The sequence below is a fragment of the Panthera pardus genome, unplaced genomic scaffold (assembly GCF_024362965.1).
Source record: "Panthera pardus isolate Hobbes unplaced genomic scaffold, ASM2436296v1 HiC_scaffold_26, whole genome shotgun sequence".
Lineage (NCBI taxonomy): Eukaryota > Metazoa > Chordata > Mammalia > Carnivora > Felidae > Panthera > Panthera pardus.
The window spans coordinates 10,166,346-10,189,073 of record NW_026526832.1 but is presented as its reverse complement, the minus strand read 5'-3'; the positions used below and the strand labels follow the sequence as shown (position 1 = coordinate 10,189,073).

Here is a 22,728-nt window from a genome sequence, read left to right as displayed (position 1 = left end):
GTTAGGTAGCTCCTGGGTGGGGCACTGGGTGTTTGTTAGACATGATGGGAGCTGCCTTGAAGGTAAATCCAGCCGTGGTGAGGAAAATGAATTGGAGTCATCAGAAGACAAATGGTAATAATCACCCCTGTTACTGAGTTTTTCTCTGGTGCTACTTTGTATATATAATCTGATTGAATTCTCACAGCAAGAGGTATTATCCCAATTTATAGATGAGGAAATTAAGCAACTTGCCCAAAGTCGTGCAGTTGATAAGCAGTGGAGGCAATACGCTTACCTCCTCTAAATCCCTGGACTCCTTCTTAAGGAGGCCAGAAGGGGTAGGAAATGATGAGGGTCCGAACTAGGAAGGCGGCAACAATGATGAAAAAGGGAGATCAAATTCTTTTTTTTTTAAATGTTTATTTATTTTTTTGAGAGCGAGACCAGAGGAGGGGCGGGGGCGGGGTGGGGGATGTGGACAGAAGATCCAAAGCAGACTCTGTGCTGACAGCAGAGAGCCTGATGAGGGGCTTGAACCCACGAACATGAGATTGTGACCTGTGCTGAAGTAGGATGCTTTACCGACTGAGCCACCCAGGAACCCAAAGAGCTCAAACTCTCGAGAAGAAGAACTGAAAGACTTAGCAAACAATTGCCTATGGAGGGCCTTGATGTGGAGCCTGGGTAGAAGGAGAAATGGTACTGTGGCTAAGCTAAATAAAGATACCAGAAGAAAAAGCTGGTGTGGGACAAAACATTATTAATCTGCTTTTAGCTATGCTGAGTTTGAGATACCATTAGAAACTTCCAGTGAAAATGTCCATCAGGCAGTGAGAAACAGTTTGTCTGCTGAAGGGAGGAGATGGAGGTAGAAAGAAAATCTGAGGCATTGCGGGCAACTTGTAAAGCAGTAGACAGGCAAGGGAGGGCAGTGGAAGGAAACCAGACGGGTTTTCTGTTTCTTTTCTCTCAACTCAACGGTATAGATGCCTTTTGAGCTTTGTCAGCCACCACCACCCCCAAACCATCTACCCCAATTCAGGAATGAAATGCAGAAATGTAGGACAAAATTTTACACGTGGACACACGGAATAATTCTCTGCCCTTCTGTTGTTGGGTAGAGTTGAGATGGCTTCAGTAGAAGTGTGAGAATTCTAAGTAAAATGATAAGGGGCAACCCACTCTCTCTACGTTGCCCTCCACCAAGATAAGCCAAGGGCATCCGTCTTTAGACCTCAAGTCCTGGTCACCGTCCCCAAGAGCCACCATGCACGCTGCCCAGCACAGGCATTGAGGGGCTAACACAGGTCAGGGAGAACATGTGCCCTGTTTGGGGGTGGGGGAAAGGTGAGGCTCAAAGCTTGTAGGCGATGCATAGCACCCCTGAGATTTTTTCTGAAAATATTCTAAACGATAGAGAGCGCGGCGGAAGGGCAAGATTCCACTGTTGGATTCCCCAGCAGGTTCCACAAATGAATGACAGAGTGTCAGTGGGCGTGAAAGTGAAATAAGCACGGAAGGAGTTTGTGCAGTCTCCTTCGGTCAGGGACCAGGGCTATCGCCTCGTCACTCTTTCACTGATAGACATGTTCTCATCTACACATGTTCTCATCTCCATCCACCCTCTCCCTCGCCACTTGCCTCAGGATGTCACATGTTTCCGTTGTGAGCACACAGGGGTCACGGTAGGACAACTCTCCCACCATGAACTTGAAATGACAGGAAATCAGATTACTGAATAAGACCAAAACTTGAAAGTCAATGCTGATGAATCAGGGAAGAAATACGGGAGGGAGACCGCCCGAAAGAACAAATGTGTTCCTGGAACAGCAAGACTTGACTGGATTCTGACTGATAAGATATCTGAAGAAAAAAGGCATCCGTGAGAAGGAGAACCCTGCTCAGCTATGAACAAGGCAACTGCACTTGGTAAATTTTCCTGAGTACCGACTATGAGCCAGCAGTGAGCTCACATTCTATTGGAGGAGACAGAAAATAAACAAATGCACCTATAACCAAATGTCAGGTAGTGATTTGTGTGTCCCAGGTGGAGGATCTGCAGAGCAAATGACAGTGGCTGGTGCTTAGTGGCCACAGCAAGATGTGCCCATTCGAGTTTTGTGGCAGATTTCAGAGGCACGCTCGGACCTACAGCCCCAAACCTGGGTCTCCAGCACTTCCTGGTGATATTTTGACCTACTAATAGCCCTTCTGTTGATTTCCTTCTGTGTGAATTTCATGAAGACACACACAGAGAAAGGAATACATATCAAGAGTACGCAGCTCGATAAATTTTCCAAACTGAGCATACCTGTCTAACCAGCACCCTGAACCCCTCTCATGCTCCCTTTCAGCTCTTTGTCCACCACAGGTTAACTACATACTGATGCTAACACCATAGATTTGTTTAGCCTGTTTCTGAACTTAATATAAATGGAAATATATACTGTCTGGCTTCTTTCACTCAATATTATGTCTATGTAATACATTCATATTGTTTTACATATCAGTAGTTGGTTCTTTTTTTTCTTCATGGTAAATTTCATTGTTTGAGTATATTATGATACATTTATCCGTTCCATTTAAATGGACAGGTCATTTCCATTATTCTTTTTTTGTAAGTTTATTTATTTATTTTTAGAGAGAGAGCACAGGGAAAGGACAGAGAGAGAGGGAGAGAGAGAATCCCAAGCAGGCTCTGCACTGTCAGCTTGGAGCTCGACGTAGGGCTTGAACTCACAGATGAAATCACGACCTGAGCCGAAATCAAGAGTTGGATGCTCAACCAACTGAGCCACCCAGGTGCCCCCTATTCTCCTGATAAATTCTTTTTTCTGTTTAAAGCTGATAGAGCTAGTTTCTAATGTTTGCAGCTATGAATCCTGACTGACACATTTTTGTCTTAATTGTAGATTGCTATTGAGTGGGAAAGTGACTGAAGATTTTCTGTAGAATTTCTGTAGAAATTCTTTCTTTTTAACAATGCTATGAAGACATGGACTTCTTCTTCCTCAGCTATTTGGCAAGGAACACAGCCCACTCTGTCTCAACAGTGAGGTCAAGGGATCAACAGTAACATTCTTCATAGTTAAAACTGAGTTCCTGGCTTAAATACAGTAATTTCTGGAATAGTAGCTATAACTTGGGGTCTCTTTGGTTGCCACACAAATTGGTTAGAAGGCTGTCTTTGCAGGGGCCATTGAAATGGCCACTTCTGGGTATGTGCCTCGGCAGTTATAGTGGTTTCCATCTTGATTGTGCAATAGGAGAGGTTTTGAGATTGTGGTTTTGGTTTTCTTCACATCCCCCCTGGCCCCAGCAGCTGCTCTTGGGAACTCTGAAGAGCATTATTAATAGGGTAACACAATCCAGTGAAGAAGAAAACGACAGACTCAATGAAAGGACAGTCATTACCAGTTATTCATCCATCAGTGGGATCTTCTCATTTTCCACGCACACAAGAATGCCCCTTAATGTGGGAGTCCACCCTGTCTGAGCAGGGCTGTAGGAGAAAAGAATAGCCCACTCTGCCTTTTCCTCATTTTCCTCTCTGGCCAGGCCATATCAATTGTGGAGGCCATCATTCACGGCCTGATTTTCGAGCAATGAGTTGGGCCAGCCAGTAATTGTTCCCTTTGGTTATTCAACCCAGACGCTTGTAATCACCATGGCAAGTACTCACTGAGCACTTACTGTCTGTACCGGGTACTGTGCGAGGGACTCCATGTGCATACCTTCTTCATTAAAGGCCAACTTCTCTATCTGTGCTCTGGATACCATCCTTTCATCCTTCCCGAGGCCTCTCCTCCTGCAGTGAACACGAACCTCTCTCTTCTGTACGTAAGCAGTCACTCCCTCTCCCCTGGATCATTTCCACGAGCAGCCATTTCTCCCTCCGGGCACACTTCCATTCCTTAGCTCTTTCACAACACAACTTCCTGAAAGAATTATCTATGGTCATAGCCTCTCTTCCTCATCTTCCAGTTTCAGCTCAGCCAACTCCAGCAGACTTTCCTCCTCTCCCTGCCACTGAATCTGCTGACTTCAAGGTCATGAACGACCTCCTTTGGCCATCCAAAGGACATCATCACCTCCGTCTTCATCTTACTAACTTCTCAGTAGCGCTTGATCACTTGACCACTCCCTCCTTAAAATCTTCTCTCCCAGTTTCCACGATGCCATTTCTCTTTTCCTCCTTCCTAACCTGCTGCACCACCTCTGACTTTTTGCTGATTTCCCTTTCTCTGTCTAATCACTATGTGTTGGAATGACGAAAGACTTGGTCTGGATCTTCTTATCCTGTCCATCTATATACCCTTTTCCTAAGCGAGCTAATTCTATCTCATGGGGATTTTTTTTGGTTGTTTTAAGTTTATTTACTTATTTTGAGAGAGGGAGAGAGGCAGAGAAAGAGGAAGAGAAAGAGAACCCCAAGCAGGCTCTGCACTGTCAGCTCAGAGATGGACATGGGGCTCAATCTCACAAACCATGAGATCATGACCTGAGCTGAAATCAAGAGTCGGATGCTTAACCTACCTAGCCACCCAGGCACCTCTGATCTCATGTTTTTAAATACCATCTACATACTGATGATATTCAAATTTAAAATATCCCATCTTGATACCAATGACCCTTCCCCCGAGCTCAAGCCCCTACATCCTACTGTCTGCTCTGGATCCCCAATGTCTAAGAAGCATTTCAAACCTGGTGTAGACAAACAAAGCTCTTGGTTTCCCCATCCCCAGCTTTGCCTCCCGCTCTCAATAAACAGCAGGAATACGCACCCTCTTGTTTAAGGCAAACATTTAAAAATTATCTTTAAGTTATCTGTCCCTCATTTTCCCAAGTGAATCACCAGCAAGTTCTGTTGGCAACAGCTTCATATCAACAGTTAATTATAAGTCTTGTATTGCTTTTCGTTTGACCAATTAAAAGAAAGTTGGGAAGATGGAGGGAAACACTCAGGTTTTCTCGTATTCTTCATAATCACCATTTTAATAGCTGTGTGATGTCTCACTGAGTGGACGCATCCTGATTTCCTTCACAGGCCTCTGATGTCACATCTTCACTTCTTCTCATATTTGACTTTCGTGAACAATTGTGCAGCAAATACCTGCATGCACATACAGGTGTTGTGTTTTTGTTTTTAAAATAGAGAAGCTGATATTTTAGTTCAATATAAGATCACTGAGTGGTTGCCTTAGCAGAGAAGGAACTAATATCTAAACCCTGTTCCTCACAATTCAAAATTAGAGAAACCAAGAGTGGAGGAACCGGTGTGACCTCCCAAGGTCCTGTGGCCAAGAAAGGCAAGGAGACCATTGAGGCACAGGCCGTGGGGAAAGGGAGGCTCAGGCTAGCGGTCCAGCTGTAACATGATGGATGCTTGCGTTCCTCATGTAGCTGAGACTGAAGCACCTCTGGGCCCAGCCACCCTGTTCTGGAAAGATGCTGTCATTCTGGGAAGGATGAATGAACAATGACAACACAAGCATTTGAGCTGGAACCTTGGGCGCCAAAATGTTGAGACTATTAAAAAGCTCAGCGTTGGGGTGTGGGATTACATTTCAAAGACAGCTCCTGTGGCAAGTGCTGAGGCTAACAGGGACCTCAGTCTGACCTTGGACGTGGATGCCCTGGACCACTTTCAATAGGAGAGCAGGTGGTAATGACAGAAGCCAGAGTAACTGAAGCTGGAGGCTCTGCTGTGGTCTCGTCCATTTCTCTTCTTTTCTGACCCTCTTTGGATTGACAAAAGTGCCTAGTATTCCTGACCAATAAAGCAGACTGTAGGAAGCCTCAAAAAGTCAACATTCGACTTCCTGCTAATAGAGCATTGGAAGTTTAAGCCCCTAACTATAAAATGGATATTTGCACCTTCACACTGTGGCTCAGGCTTGCATGTTACATGCAGGATTCTTTCCTGAGGCTATATTCCCAGAAAAAGGATTACTGATTCAAAGGACACGAACATTTTTATGACTCTTGGCCAAAAGTACAATTTTTTTCAAAGGGATGCACTAACATCCACTTTCTATTTCTCCACACCCTCTCCAGAGATGAATAATTAAATGGATTTTTTCTTGTGGTCAAAACCAAGAATTCTTTTTTTTTTTTTTTTTGCGAGGGTGGGGAGAAGAGGGGGGAGAGGGGCAGAGGGAGAGGGAGAGAGAGAATCCCAAGCAGGTTCCATGCCCAGTGCAGAGCCTGACGCAGGGCTTCATCTCACAACCGTGAGCTCATGACCAGAGCTGAAATCAAGAGTCAGAGGCTCAACTGACTGAGCCACCCAGGTGCCCCAAACCAAGAATTCTTGAGAGGAGCGATCAGTGTGAGAAGCAATGGCCCACAGAGGAGTAAGTGCCCTTGTGAAACATACTCATTGTTACTGGTTCTGAAACGTACGTTCCCAGGCTGCTTCCCACATGCCTCATCCACTCTCTCGGGGCTTCCCTTCTGCGACAGCTGGGTCGGGTTCTCATGCCCTCACCCTCCCTTCTCATGCTCGTTAAAGCCAGCACAGAGGCAGCTATGACATCAGTCCCTTACCTATTCATGTGGCTCTAAATCAAAGTATCGCCTCTCTTTTTTTTTTTTTTAATTTTTTTTTAATGTTTATCTTTATTTTTGAGACAGAGAGAGACAGAGCATGAGCGGGGGAGGGGCAGAGAGAGAGGGTGACACAGAATCAGAAGCAGGCTCCAGGCTCTGAGCTGTCAGCACAGAGCCCGACGCGGGGCTCGAACTCATCAACTGCGAGATCATGACCCGAGCCGAAGTCGGACGCTCAGCCGACTGAGCCACCCAGGCGCCCCAAAGTATCGCCTCTCTTAAGCACATGTGTGTCTCTTAAAGACTGAGGAATGAAAAGCTCTCTGTTAAAGGAACTTTGAGCTTAGATGTCCCAGACTGAGAGTCCATCAAAAGCTGGACCTTTGACTCGAAGGGCAAAGGACCTCATCAGGCTGTGATTTGAGAAGCACCAAGAGGCCAGAGCTTCAAAGTTGAGACCAGGAAGATGAAGTTGGATTAGGAGGCTCTAGGCGCACCAGAGGAATGAGGTGGTGGGAACCAAACCTGAGATGAGGAACTAATAGTGGAAGCCCCCAAGGCTGAAAACATGCTCCACTGATGTCAGCATTTCGCCCAAAGCCGCTCCAAGGTGAGCATAGCTCACTTGAAATAAAAACCTGAAAGTTGTTTTTCACGCCAACAAATAAAGAGCAATTTAATAAATACTTGTCAATTATTTTTTTATAAAACGCACGTAAAGCATGAATGGTTTTAATCTTTTATAGTCATGACAATAAAAGCTTTTAGTCCTGTTCACGGTTCTATCATTGCATAAGCCTGGGCAAGCCTTGCAATCCTGCTGGCCTTGACTTTTATTTATGAGCTATAGACAATTACACCCTGCCTAATGGCTTGGGGGGCAGGTGAGGATGAGGAGGGCAAATTGAGTGTTTAAGCTGAAAGTCAGATGTGTTCTTTAGTGGTTGATGCCAAGCATTACCTATGATCAAGGTCTAATCTTGAGGAGTTCAAGATTAAATAACAGGTAGACGTGAATGCCTTGAGCTCGTTGTCTCGTGTCACGGATGTGTAGTTAACAGCCTACAGCCCAGGTTTGTAAGATACTAATGGGAATATAACACAAACCCCACAGAGAGTAAAGGACAGAGGAAACTTAAAAATAAGAGGCAGGAAATCAATGATATTTAATTTGGACATGTGCCCCCCAATGCATCTGGAGAAAAATCAACAGAACATAGACATCAATGGAAAACCTAGAGAGATGAGCCATAATTACTCTAAAAAGATACGCAGACAGGAAATTGGATAGGAGGTTAGAATGTTGTTTTAGGCTGCACAGATGGCCTTTTGTGCCTGCAAAGGGAAATTTGTTTATCTCTGAATGATAAAATGGAATTGTCTATAAAATCAGGCTAAAATTTGCCATAAGCCATTTCTCAACTGCAGGGGTTTCTGTATTCTGTAGGTCAGTCCACGATCCTTGCAGAGACATGGGTGCAGGAAGGGGGTCAGGTTTACGGTCAGACACCTTCGTGGGATCTTTGCCTTTTGTAGCTGTGTGTGTTCTAACTTAGCAAACCAATGGGTTTCATTCAAGAAAACGGAGAGAAAAAAATCTCCCGTTCACGGTTGTTGGAAGGACTACAGATAAAACAGATGAAGTTCCTGGCACATGCAAAATAACAAATAAATGTCAGTGAATGGCAGCACCGTGAGGAGAAATGAAAGTGGACTCCTGAGTTTTCAAACTCCACCCATCACAGTGTCTCTCTCTGCCCTACATGGTCCCACAGTCCTGATCCCTGCACCCGTGCTCCTCACCCGCAGCCAGGAGAAGCTCTAGAACTGTTCAATAGGAGGGGCTGGGAGATGATGGAGACTGGGCCAGCCGCCGGGAGCATGAGTTGGAACTGAGCTTACGTGGGGGACGTGCTTGCTAGCTGCCCCACTCACCAGCCGCCACCAGCAGCTCCCAATCCGCCTATAGGGTTTCTTAAATGGACTTGACAGGATCAAAATCTAGGCTATTTTCCCCTTTAAACTATCCATTTTTCCAGTGGCAAAGTACAGCACTTTCTTAGTGTCTTCCTTCTACAAATCATGATGGGATACATTTTCAACACAGGCTTTGCCAATTGTTTTTCAAATGTTGTTGCACATAATAATTTTAACCACATGCTTTCTCAACGGCTTTATATACTTGTTCATATGATAGTTTTGGCCACATGCTCTGCCGCATGCTGACTGCTAGTGGTTTGAAGAAAAGCTGTTAGAGATGCGGGCCCTTGTACCCCCACTGAGCCACCTGTTGGCATCACCACTATGGTGGCGGTGGCAGTAGTTCCTAGGAGGTAGTCCCTCCTCTGGAGAAAGTAGTTCCTAGGAAAGCAGGAATCCTTTCGGGCAATACCCTTGACTCTGATACCAAGCTTAACAAGGGGATGTGCTGCATTCTCAAAACAGAAATAACAGCTGTGTCCATCAGAACCCTCAGAGACCCTGAGATGTGGGGAGGGGAGCAAGGGTGAGGTAGAGGGAGGCTGGTGGGAAGGTCTTACCTCCCTGACTTTCCCTATCCTCAAGCTCTTTATGCTGAAAACTGCTGATGCCAGACAGACTCTGGATTTGGGTTGGATGTTGATGTGCTGTGCACGAGTCAGGATCTCTAGTCCTCACCCCAAAATGACACCATGTCGAATGGCACTTTGCCCTCTGCCCTCTTAACTTCATTGGTTTCATATAAATGCAGCGTAGCCTCTGGGTCAGAGGACTTTTCAGAAAGGGATGACCAAAAATAAATAAAGCCTCTGTGTGCACAGAGGAAAGGAATGGGTCAGAGCAATAGGCCAAATATTGAACTATGAGAAAAAGCAATTGGAGAAGTAAGAAAAAAATGGAACTCAGAAGTTGTAAGTTATGACTGACTTCTCAAAAGCTGGCAGAACACTTGAAGCCAGAGTAGAGAATGTAAAGAAATTCATAAATGGTCTCTATTTTAGCTAAAGTGAGGAAAAAGCATGAACTTCAAGTGAAAATAATGTTCAGAGATGAACACAGGGCGCATTAAAGATGTGGAGGAAATTAGGAGCAGAGAGATACACGCAAAGAGAGACTAGACGGTATTTTAAGCAGTGGGACTCAAATAAAAGTCCACACACACACAGATAAAACCAAAATATTTAGTGATTTCCTTTTCCTGTGGTCAGCTTTAGAATCTACCCCAAGGCCATTTGCTTTTGTGGTTATTCAGATTTTGTTTCTCTTCTTTCCACCTCCTACTGTCTAGTCCCTAATCCCCAGAGTTTGGGTAGAAGAAGGGAGAGGAAGTGAAATTCAAATCTGTGTTTGGCCTCTGTTCTTGGCCTTTTGGCTGAGAGATGTGAGGGGGAAAGAGGTGTCTGTGGCCAGAGTGTGGTTCCTAGACTGTGTGGGTGCTGTTTGTTTATTTTTGTGTTTAGCTGCTCTACTCATATTGCCCCAGTTTACCACATCAAGAACTGTTTGGGCAGGAAAGAGAAAGACTCAACAAACATTTGTTGAATGGCATGAGTCTGCTTTGCTCCCTCTTCTTTAACCTTCCTCAGCGGAGTTTATCAAGTTCCTAGTGCAGAACACGTGCTAAAGTCTGATTCAGTCTGTTGTCCATGATGCGCTAATCGCCAGTGGGACACAAAGTGGTCTAAAGTGTGCACCAGCGAAAGATTTTATGTCAGCAACAAGGTAAATAAGAGAAAGTCTAAGCTACTCAGGAGCATAAGCCGTTTTCAAATATTTCCATATGTAGTTGCTTGCCAGTGAGAAACATGCTAAATACCAACAGCATTTCTCAATTCATTAAAGCAAACCAGCGGGGCCTCACCCTGGGAGTGCTGAGGACCCTTTCTTAGCCACTAGTTCATGTACATTACATATACATGTTAGTTATAACCATGCATCCTTTCCATAGTTCTCAATATTTCAGATCATTCGCTAACCTGGTCTGCCCTTCAGTCATTCCAAGCAAGGTTTTATCGTTACCTACAAAACTATGCAACAAGGCAGGGAGCAGTGTGTTCCTCTAATACTGAGTGTTTCTTTCTCCTTGTTTAATCTGGAAAGGACCCTCCCCACCCCACTTCCCCAAAATCAAAATTCTGTCCTGCGAGATGACTTAGGGCTGGATGAAAGATAAAAAGGCAAGGGTCTCTGAGGTCAGTGAGGATTGCAAATTGATTTAGAAGAGGAGAAGAGATCCAAGAAGTTGGAAAGCCCGGCTCAATGTGGGAAGCCTCTTCTCTTAGAACATGGGTTCCAATTCTCTTCCAGTTCTATACCAAGCTGGGTATAACCAGCAGGAAATTTAAAGTCCCTTTCAGGCTGTAGCCCATGACCTGGGGAGAAGCTCTACTCACCAGCATGCATCTGGAAAGGCACCATTTTGCCACATTGGGCTCCCAAAGAGCCCTGCACCTTGGGTGTTTTGAGAGAACCCCAGGTTACATAGGAGAGATACACTTCTCGCCTCCACCATTGATGGTAAGCATTTCTTCAGAGTCATCAAAAGAAGACAGGCTTTTTTTTTCCTTTGAAAACTTGACAGGCAGCAAAGAGAAAAAGAAAGACATATACGATATTCCAGGAATCCCACATTTTTAGAGCCTTTTCATCTGTGAATCTACTTTCCACTGAGCTCATGTCTACCTTCTGATGGGCTGACCACTCTACCCCAAATTCAAGTCAGTAACTTGTTCAACTTTGACCAAGAGACATTTTTAAGAAAAGTCCCATAAAAGCATAAAATTTTACATATGGCAAAGGCAGTCAATATCTACATAAAACTGATAAACATGCATGATTCCAAGGGAGAAATTTTCCTCTCTGTATTATCTACGATTAAACTTAATATGGTTTATATATCTTTGGTCAATGAATCATCTCCACTGATTTTCATCCATCCTCTTCACCATTCTTGGGAGTATGGGTCATACAGTCTCACCATCAGTAAGTCAGGGATGCAGGTTAGGGCAGCTTTAAAAAATCAAATTCAGTTATTGGAGCACAAATACGTGACTATATGATGACCTTCTGATGGAGGTGGTCATTAGGTCCTGGGCTAAGAAATCCTCAGAGAGAAGAATAAGGGAGCACCAGGTAGGTGCTGGTGTCCCTATATGACTTGACAAAGCAGTGAAGAGTAGATGTGACTTTCATCCATTCATCCCCCATTCTCCCTCCTCAAGCCATTCTTGTCTTCTTCATATATTCTCACCTGGTTCTTCCTGACCCTGAGTCCTAAAAGAAGCCTAATTTCACTTCTAGATCTCCCTCCATGAAAGTAAAGAATCGATACAAACTGGATCTACTTCTCCTTTTAGAAGTTAGAGGGCCTTCTAGCTGAAATCCACATTGGCCAGATGAGATGGTCTTCACGAATGTTGATTCTTACTTTGAGCACAGAATCAGCACAGAATGGGCCACTGGATATGTAAAAACACCCCCAAGTCACCCAGTGAAATGGACAATACTTAGAGCCATGGATACACTGTCTACATACCTCCTTCAAGTGAATCTTTATTCATTTGTTTAGTCGACAGCAAGAAGCCAACTGCTTCACTTCGGCCCAGAGTGGGGAATGCTAAGACACTGAACAAACTGCATGCAGTTTTCCAAGCTTCAGTAAATTCGAATTAAAACACTGACTGAAAAAGCCCCCAGTACTTTTACATGTTGAGCTGTTGTTGAAACCCTTTTCTCACATGTGATGAGCTCAGATGTAGAATGTTTTGACTCAAATTGCATAAAGGCTTGGCAAAGGCTTGTGGGGAGGAGCACCCTGTCACAGAAAGCAAGAGAAAAACAAGGCTGGGGCTTGGCACATTCTCTCAGAGCACACAGGCCACCGTGGGCCAGGGTTTCTGTTATTAAAAAAGCAAATAGAGACTTCTCTCAACACAGCACTAATTCCCAGGTTACAATAAGTCAACAGACACTTTTGTCATGGCTTCCTGTTACAGAGTGTCCCAACAAAGTACATCCTTGATGGATTGACATCTGTTCTAAAAGGCAGAACAATTAGACATTAGCCAATATCTGTTTCAGTTATGTTAAAGTCACAAATGTTTAAAACGGCCATCATTTCAGAGTTGACCGCATGCAAGATACATATTGCTTTAATAAGTTTATTTAACATCTGGAAGGGATACACATTTTGCTGGGACACACTGTTCTGAGGAGTTTATAAAGGATGCGGTGCTCACAGAGCCCAGGGTTGTTAGCTCTGACTCTGCTAGCACTGGTACTCCCCAGCATAGATGCCTACAGTGTGGATCTAGCTGCAGACTTAGGCTCAGATTTCAGTGTTTCCTGAGAAAAGTCCCTGGGAAGGACTATGAACACAGCTCATGATAAAGTTTTTGCCCTCAAAAAGACCGTCATTCTATTCCTGTGCTTCAGTTGAAACTGTAGGAAATCCAGGTTAAAGAGCTAGATGGCTGCAATGAATGGACCACACAGAATGCCATGCTGACCTATGTACACTTTGTTTTTCCATTAATGGGAAATCCAGTAAAGTTTTAAAAGTTTCTTTGGGTACACGAGTCCAGCAAGAGAGAGGAAGACGAATTCAAGGGAGTAGACAATGTAGGGAGATGTAGGGAGCAATTCAAGGCCTCGAAGTGAATAATGCTGGGAAGAACAGGAAGGAAGGGAAGAAAATAAGAGACACTTCAAAAGAAGAAGTGATAGGGGCACCCGGGTGGCTCAGTCAGTTAAGCATCCGACTTCGGTTCAGGTCGTGATCTCACAGTTCATGAGTTCAAGCCCAGTATCGGGCTCTGTGCAGATAGCTCAGAGCCTGAAGCCTGCTTCTGATTCTGTGTATCTCTCTCTCTGCCCCTCCCCTGCTCATGCTCTGTCTCTTTCTCACTCAAATATAAACATTAAAAAAATTTTTTTAAATAAAAAAGAATTGATAGACCCTGATACTGAGCAGAATTCCAAGCAAGAATCTTGAAATTCACCCTAACTGGATCTGCTTGGTCACATGCCCACCCAGAACCAATCACAATGACCGTGGAGTCAAATATGCTGATCGGGGTCACATGCTCCACCCCCAGAATCAGGTTCTGTAGAGACAAATGGATCCCCAAACTGAAACGAGGGCTAATGGGCAAAAAATAATAGAAGCTGCAGGATTAACCCAAATATCTATTATATATTGTTTGGCTGAATCCTTTTCTCTTTGTTTCTATTTATGACTTTTCTGTTAGATATGATTAAGTGGTTTGCCCAAAAGTTTCAAAAATGTATTATACAGAAATCAGAACCGCTGTACTCACCACAGTGTTGAGAAAAGAGAGCAAGTGTTTAACAAAAACTTTTGAAAGGGTAAGAAGAGTGACTGGAGTGAATAGATTCAAATTCTGGACAAATGCAACCCAGTCTTTGCCCCTGAAACATATTTTAGGAGCATCCTCTAAAGCCAGGTGAATTCTGAGGCTGCCGTGTTCTGCATACTTTCTCCCCTGATTCAGTTGTGGGCTGGGCTGGTGGTTGATGGCTCTACAATATGAGGCTACTTGTCACTCTGGAATCAGTGATGAGGGGTGTGACAAGGTTTGGTGTATCTTTGAAAATTACTTAAAAATGACTCCCGGTTTTGATTTTTCTCCCTACACTATTGCATAAGAAAGTCTTTAGCAACCAGTGGTACGTGCTTCTGAGAAGCATTGACCACAAGTGTCTCAGATTCAAAACACATATTACTTTGTGGAAAGAAAGGCACCACCCAACACACAGACCCATCCTAATTTTGAATGGACTTAATTTCTGGATTCTAGACACTGCCTCACAATGCTATTAAAAACAATAAAAGAGTCTCATTAAAACTCCGGAAGCTGAGCCCACGAACAGTGACTAACGGAGTTCCTAAGAGAAAGGTATATGGACAGCATTTCTAAATTTTGAGCTGGCTGGCTGGCTGAGGCAGATGATCTCACAGAAGGAATGGTTTTCAAAATATCTGACACTGACCAATCAGGGCAGACAGCCAACCAACCTCAATGGTCACTGATCTTACATGCTACCTTTCCTCACCCATGGACTGGGCAGACCTAAGAGGGAAACAAACACAAGGCTGTGTTAGAGCAAGAGAAGGCTGCTCTAAATGGGGGAATGGGAAGCCAGCCCATCCCTCCTAATTCAAACCGTTCCAAGGAGAAGACACTGATGAAAAGAAGGAGGGAAAGAAGTTGAAGCAGACATAAGAGGTGGCAGAGATGAACAATGATGAAGCAGAAGCGGGGAAACAGAGGGAGAAGAAATGAACAGAGGAGAGCAGGAAAGGACACGGACATAAAGGAGCAGACTGGGAACAAGGAAGAACAGTGAAGAAGTCCGAGGAAAGGGGAGGCTGAAAATTCAGCCAAGTAGAGGAGAAAAAAGAATGATGATGAAAGGTAAAGCAGAAAAAGAGAGGAGCTAAATCGTGATGAAAAATGGTAATGTTTCCGAGTGATCATTGGTCACTCATACCATATAACGCAGGGGTCAGCAAACTTTTTCTATAAAGGGGTAGACAATGAATAGTTAAGCTTTGTGGATGGTACAGTCTTTGTTCAACTCACAACTCCAGTAGCTGGAAAGCAGTCCCAGACAATAAGTAAGCAAATGGGAGTGGCTGTGTTCCAGTGAAACCACAGAAACAGGCATTGGGCTGGATTTGGCCTGTGGATCATAGTTTGCTGACTCCCACGGACGAGGGTGGTTCTGAAATTTCTGGTACCTCCACAGTGCCCAGCATGACACAGGCACAGAAAACTAGAAAATATTAGAACCGCCTGGAACAGCCATTTTACAGCACCCCTGCCCCCAAAAAATGGTCAAAATAGCAGCCATTTTCAATGGCTTTTTAATAACTTTTAACCTACATAATGACAGTTTCCTGTGATTCAACCTCTCTGCTGCTTGATTGGTCATTTGCTCCCTGGCCCGTATGATACCCCCATGGTCTCTCTCTCCCAAATAGATCCCATGACAATGTACACGGAAGAGAAGCACTAGGTGGCTGATTCAGAGCCATATTCAGTGCTGGCTGTTAAGCTTTCAGATTGGCAGAGTTCTCCATCCCCTATAGGTCATGGGTCCACAGAGTTTCAGTCTGGATGCCAGTACTGCTTCAGACACCAGAACCAAAAAACAAAACAAAACAAAAACGCTTTTTGTCTCTTTAATTTATACCCTCCCCTATTTCCTCCCGTTTGGCTCCTAGAATGCCTCCAACTTAACTGCAGATCTAGGTTCATCTCCAATCGCCATTAATTTCCCTAAGGGGCCTATGGTGCTTGGGAACAGCTACCTAAGGAGGTAACAAGGTGTAGCCAAGGGGGTTCCCCTGGGTGTTGGAGCATGCTTAGCTCTCAAGCTCAGTATCAGAGAGGTAGGGGCTTACTCTGGCCTCAGGCTCAGACTTCTGACAATGACCTCACATTCTCTTGTTTTGTGATTGGGAAGAGCACCTTGCAGCCCCTGACATGGACAATTCTTGCTTGGCCAAGGGTTTCTGTTTGGGGAAGCCAGAGCCACTACTCTATGGCCTCTGAGGCACCATGCAGGTCATGTGAGGTTGATTCTGTGGCTGGTTTTCTTTTGTTTATTTTCATTTGGTACCTAGCACGCTGGTCATCCTTCCAAGTTTGTCTTGGCTCCTGACCTCAATCATTCTTCAGCCACCAGTGGTCCTTCTCCCATCATTTCCCAGGGCAGCACAAGCCACCTTGTGAATTACCAGAGTAAAGAAATGGCCCAAGGGACATTGTCTTGAAGCCACACGATTGCCTGTAAGTAAAACTTGATGATGCCAAACATTCAGAAAAGGAAAAGGCAGCACGGGTCTAGCTTGACCACCCGATCTGCATTCCAAGGAGAACGAACACTCAGCTCTTGCAGGAAGGGAATCCTAACGTGTTACTCTCCTAGTCAATAAAGTGCAGAAACCCTTCTGTAGGCATTTTGCCTCTGCAGGAAAAAGTCCAGCTTGTATTTAGGAATGAATGAGTGTGCATGGGTGTGTTTGCATGAGCATATTTGCTTAAAAACATTTTCTAGTAACTGCTGACAACAGCAACCCTAAGCCACCAGACACGCGGTTCTCCCCATCTTGAAATGGCCTGTTTGCTCCCCAGAGAGGCAGCTGTGATGCTCCAAAGAATCATCCATGGCCTCCCCCGTCTCTGAAATCTACATGCCCTGACCCTTACTCCCCGGCCTCATCTGTCTTCCCAGCCTCTCTGCTCCTGTCACGCAAAGTTACTCAATACCCAGTAGGAACTAACCAGAGCCAAGGCACCATGTTCCCACAGCTCCCATCTTGCCATTCACTTTGTGTGGCTCGGTTCCTCTGCACTGTCACCACAGGGCACAGAAGGCGAGAGAGCTCCACATTTCCATCCCCAGCTTTGGGAACCAGATCATTCCTCCTCCTTTGTCCCACACCAGTCACTACTGCCTCTGGTTGAACCCCTTCCCCACACCCTGCTATCTGCAGCCCAGCATGTGCTATTTTTTGTAACCAAATCTCATGGCAGGCTGCAGGCAATCCGGTCATATCATCAATAGAGCTTCATCTTTTTCAGTCTACTTAGAGCTCAGGTTTAAATCTACCTAACTAGCTCTTTTATCTGCATTATCTTCCATACTCTTTTTTTTTTTCTCTTTGAGGTCTTAGTTGATCCCGTTTGAAATGGTGGAAGAAAGAAGCTTTGTTGAAGATAGTCTGATTTACTACATCTTTCTCATCTCTGTTTCTTCCTTTGTAAAAGGACTACTTCCTTTGTAAAAGTAACTACCCACTTGAGAAGGGCCCGCTGAGCCCATGCATCTGCAGGGAGCGTATACTGTGCCACTATCCATCCAGACCGGAGCGCAGCATCACCTGCAAGCTTCGCGAGGCTGTCTGCCCCGCCCAGGTCATCACCAGAGAGGTCCAGCCTCGGACCACCCGCTATGATAATCCACCCGGCCAAGTGCATCTACTGCGGCTTCTGCCAGGAGGCCTGCCCTGCGGACACCATCGTCAAGAGCCCCAACTTCGAGTTCTCTGTGGAGACGCACAAGGAGCTGCTGTTCAACAAGAAGATGCTCAACAACAGGGACAGGTGGGAGGCTGTGATCATGGCCACATCCAGGCCAACTACCTCTACCGCTGACGCCGTGCACCCAGCCGGCCTGCCCACAGCACGAGCTGCCCAATGAAAGAGCTCTGCCTTCTCCCCCTACCACCACCCCTACCCCCCGCCAGAAAAAGCATTGCCTCCTTTAGCAGTTGTTTGTTTCCATTGGTGGGGCCATCTTGAGATTTTTTTCTCTTAAGAAGTGAAAGATTACCTCCCCCTCTCAAGAATACTAGATAATTCATCAATGTGAAACACGTTTCGGAGCCAGCTCTCTTGTATTCACTAAACCCTCCTTCCCACCTGATTAATAAATATGACTGCAGATGCCACTGGGTTCCTTCTGTTCTTGGAACAGATCCTACTTTTCCAGGGACGGGGTGGCTGACTCACAGCCCCCTGTGCTGCTTCTCTCCTGCTTGTGATAAAACAAACACAAATCAATAATTGTTTTAATGTTTATTTATTTTTGAGACAGAGAGAGAGAGAGAGAGAGAGAGAGAGAGGGAACAAGCAGGGGAGAGGCAGAGAGAGAGGGAGACAGAATCAAAGCAGGCTCCAGGCTCTCAGCTGTCAGCACAGAGCCTGTCATGGGGCTCGAACCCCCAAAATGTGAGATCGTGACCTTAGCGATCATGACCTGAGTCAAAGTCTGACTCAGTTGGCTCAACCAACTCTGACAGCCAGGTGCCCCACAAATCAATACTTTGAAACACACATGTACTCAACATTTTTTAAAAGAACACTTACATATACTAATAAACTGTTCGATTACATTCACCTCTCTTTTGTATTAAAACTATGGTTTTTACATGCTTATCGCTCTAGCGTATTATTATGAACGCATCGCCTTTCACTGGTTCACCCTGTACCAATTTGCCATCATTGTATTCATTATTTGATGTTCATATGTCCACAGCCGGGCGAGTAGAACCTCCATCCAGCACCGTACTGATACTCTTGAAATCCCTTTGTTTTCAGGCCACAGCAACAAGATGCTGTTTTTTGTGTGTTTTTTCTTCCTATCCTACAACCGGACTCAACCAACTTCCAAGAAATCCTGATTGCTTTGAGAACAGATTAATATTAGAAATGACAGTCCAAACTTCTCGCCTGTGTGTTGCAGAGAAGTGCCCAGCCTTTAACGACTGTGGCTTGGGGCCTATTTTGTGACACAGCCAGGAAAGATGTTTTTGTAGGGTAGGAATTCATACTGATTTTCCTTGTAGAGCATATTATGTTGCTATAGGTTTTAGTCAGCCAAGGTCTCATAAGAAAAATAGAGTGACAGTTCCTAGACAGTCTAAAGGTAGGTAGTTTTCCAGCTAAGCAGTGAGGCAGAAGCCCCCAGAGATACCCCCTCCTCAAGACAGGGGCACACAGCTTTGCACGGACCCTGGAGAGAGAACAGCAGGGCTTACAGCTTCCTTGATGGCACTGCCTGGCTGCCTGGTTTCCTCCCAGAGCTGCATTTCTATCAGGATTAACTCTTCATCTCCACTTTGCTGCTTTACTCCTCCACCTTTCTTTGCCACCCAGCAGCCTTAGTGCTGCTTGTAGGGTGCTCAGGACTGCGGGGGTTTCTAGGACGCAGGATTTTCTGTTTTCAAACCAAGATAGTCCCAGGCCAACTGGGATGAAGTGGTCACCCCATTGCCAGTGACCTAATAGCAGGACAGCTGAAGGAGTTCATCACTTCTGCACTCTGCTCAGTAGAATACTGGAGGACAGAATAAAAATATGCTTGGGATTTCCATGTAAGGCAATCACTCATGTGAATTTAAGAGTCATGCTGCAGTGTAGACAAAGTCTCTAGCTCATCCAGCCAAGATAATTACATGCAAAGCTGGAAGAGGTTGAGCTGTTTAACCTAGAAAACACACAGCTGTGAACAATTTTCTCATTCAAGAAGCTCTGGTCTTCTAGCTGCAAAGCCTGGTTTCCCCTTCCCTTCATCAGAGGACCCTCTAGAAGGTAGGTCTGCAAAACCAATGCAGGATAGGAGATTGTCCCGGAGGGAGAGGTACAGGGAGTAAAGCCCTCGGACGCTGTCTTTATTACCCACAAACGCCCTCTCTCCTTACCCAAAACACCCCCCATCTCTCACCTTTGTGGGATCTCAAGGTCCTTTGGATTCTAGAATCAGCCATTTCAATACAAGGCTTATTTTTCACTTTGAAACGTGAAAACTTGAAACCCAGGGAATATTATTTTACACAATGTCAAACTGAATCTGTTCATTGCAAGATACCACACCACTGGATTTTGGTATGCAGCCATCCAGTTGAAATACAAATGAACATGAACCTTCTATCTAAAATACGTCTTGGGGTGCATGGGTGGCTCAGTTGGTTGAGCCTCTGACTCCTGATTTTGGCTCAAGTCATGATCCCAGAGTCGTGGGATCCAGCCCTGCATTGGGCTCTGCGCTGAGTGTGCAGCCTGCTTGAGATTCTCTCTCTCTCTCTCTCTCTCTCTCTCTCCTTCTGACCCTTGCCCCCACTCACTCTCTAATACATACATACATACATACATACATACATACATATGTAAATACATAAAGAAAACACTTCTTCATGAGATTTTCCATGCACCAAATAATTGAAACCCCAAACCACTGGTCAGGTTGTAAAATCATGAAATTCTCTCAATTCTGAGAAGTAGTTTAAAATTAAACCGAAAAAAATGCCTTACAGTCTCTTAGGAACAGACGCTAGCTGTGGTTTGTCACCCAATATTGAAAAAGCTATGGAGAAAATGATGACCTTGTGTAAGGTGTGTGCACTCTTCCTTAGAATTCTTCCCTCTGAAGGGAAGGTCAGAGGGCCGATCTTGCTGCCCCACGTGGTCCCCACGTGGTCCCCTTGTGGCTGGGAAGTACCCATTCACCACCAACTTTACTTCCAAATACTAGTTTACCATAGCATACTTAATTGTATTTTCTGAAAGAAGTACCTCAATGTTGTATTTTGGCACAAGATAACTATAAACATACAAAAGAAAAGGGTCCCGAGTCATTTGGCCATTTATAGACACAGTACTTGGTGGGGGGGGGGGGGGGGGACTTGAAATTCTGTGTCTCATAAATTAAAAAAGTCTTCTGTAAGAGCTCTTGTTGAATTATAGCTGACAACAGCATGAACAGCCTAGTCACGCCACAGAATTCTTTCCAGATCCAGCTTCATAATTCACCCTCTCCCATGAGGTCTTTATTATTACATTTAGAAGACTCTTCTTAATAAGGGTCACTTATGGGATCCTAACTGGGGATGCGAGAGGGAGGAAGTTTAATAGCTTTTCCAGGAGTCATGACATTGTAGAAAACAAATGCTGGATTTTAAGACTAAAAACTTAGCACTGAGTGCAGTTTCCACCAGACACTAGATGTGCTGCACTGGGAAAGCTGCTTGCCCTCTCTGAGCTTTAGTTTTCTCATCTGTCACCTGTTCAATGGGTTCAGTAATTTGCAATCCTTTTTATTATTTTCTAAAATCCCCTTTAGGTATTGTGAGAGACAGATGGATGGATGGATGGATGGACAGACAGATAGGCAGATGATGGGTGGGTGGGTATGTTATGGGCTGAACTATGTCTCCTTAAAATCCATTTGTTGATGTCTTAACCCCCAGGAGCTCAGAATGTAGTTTTGTTTGGGTCTTTAACAAGGTAATTAAGATACAAGGAAGTCATATGGGTAAGTCCTACTAGGACTAGTGTCCTTATAAGAAAAAGAAATTATAAGAAAAGCCGCCTGGGTGACTCAGTCGGTTAAACATCCGACTTTGGCTCAGGTCATGATCTCACAGTTCATGGGTTCGAGCCCTATGTCGGGCTCCGTGCTGACAGTGCAGAACTTGGAGCCTGCTTCAGATTCTTTGTCTCCTCTCTCTCTCTGCCCCTCCCCCACTCGTGCTGTTTCTCTCTCTCAAAAATAAATAAATATTTTAAAACATTTAAAACAAAAGAAAAGGAAAGGAAATTAGGACACACACACACACACACACACACACACACACATACACACACCCCAAAGATGGCCATGTCTAAGCCAAGCACCAAAAAAAAAAAAAAATCAACCCCATTGATATCTTGATCTCAGACTTCTGGCTTCCAGAACTGTGAGAAAATAAATTTCTATTGTTTAAGCCACTCAGTCTATGGTACTTTGTTATGGTCGACCTAGAAAACTAGCATAGGTATATGGATGGATGGATGGATGGATGGATGGATGGGTGGATGGGTGGGTAGGTGGATAGATAGAGAGATAGATAGATAGATAGATAGATAGATAGATAGATAGATAATGTGGACCAGAAAGACCTGTTGTTACTAAGATTGTGGAGTTCAAAGTTAGCAAACCAAATAAGGAGCACCCCTTGTAATGTTATTCTGGCAGAGTCAACAGTTTCTGTGTAGATGTGCTCTGTATTACAAAGATTTTGGTTGCACTTTTCAAAATATAAGACAATACCTGAGAACCCCACATCCCCACTTTTCCAAGCCACCAACTCTTTCTACAAGCTCCTAAGAAAACTATGAAACTAGGAGACTCCAGAATGATGTAAACTCCTCATTGCCAACTGGACCTTGGGCCTGAGCCTTAGCTGATCTTGGCTGATCTGCTGATCTGGGCTGGACATGAAAACAGAAAGGACTTCTGTTGCCCAGAATCCTTGAGCAACCCAGACCAAAAGCAGTACAGTGGTCAACTTGGCCCCTTCCCTAAGGCTCACACTTTCACCTGGTGGCCTAAGGTCTAACAGCTTGAAAGAGTCAGGAAGAACGAGCCCAAAAAACAAGAGGAATAAAAGCTTTCCTCCCTGGGGCTGAGAGCAGCTGGCCTGAGTCATCCTTCCCTGTGCCCTACCCTGTTATTGCTTGGCCTTCCCAGAACAGGATGCTCCCACACGCAATGTAGCCCCAAGCCCTTCATACCCCTCCAGAGGCCTGGGTAGCAAGATTCTAAATGTGAGGGAAAGGATTCAAGAAAGAAAAGCCAGGCTCAATGGCATAAATAAGTAAATGCCTTTAAACTCCCCTAAACTCCCCCAGTAATATCCTCCCC

The 22,728-nt window shown here is 44.8% G+C and overlaps 1 pseudogene; it reads left to right on the top strand.

Annotated features, from left to right (window-relative positions):
* The window catches only part of LOC109260644 (NADH dehydrogenase [ubiquinone] iron-sulfur protein 8, mitochondrial-like), a 32,098-nt pseudogene extending 14,032 nt beyond the window's left edge, over window positions 1-18,066 (top strand).
* The last annotated feature ends 4,662 nt before the right edge of the window (window positions 18,067-22,728 follow it).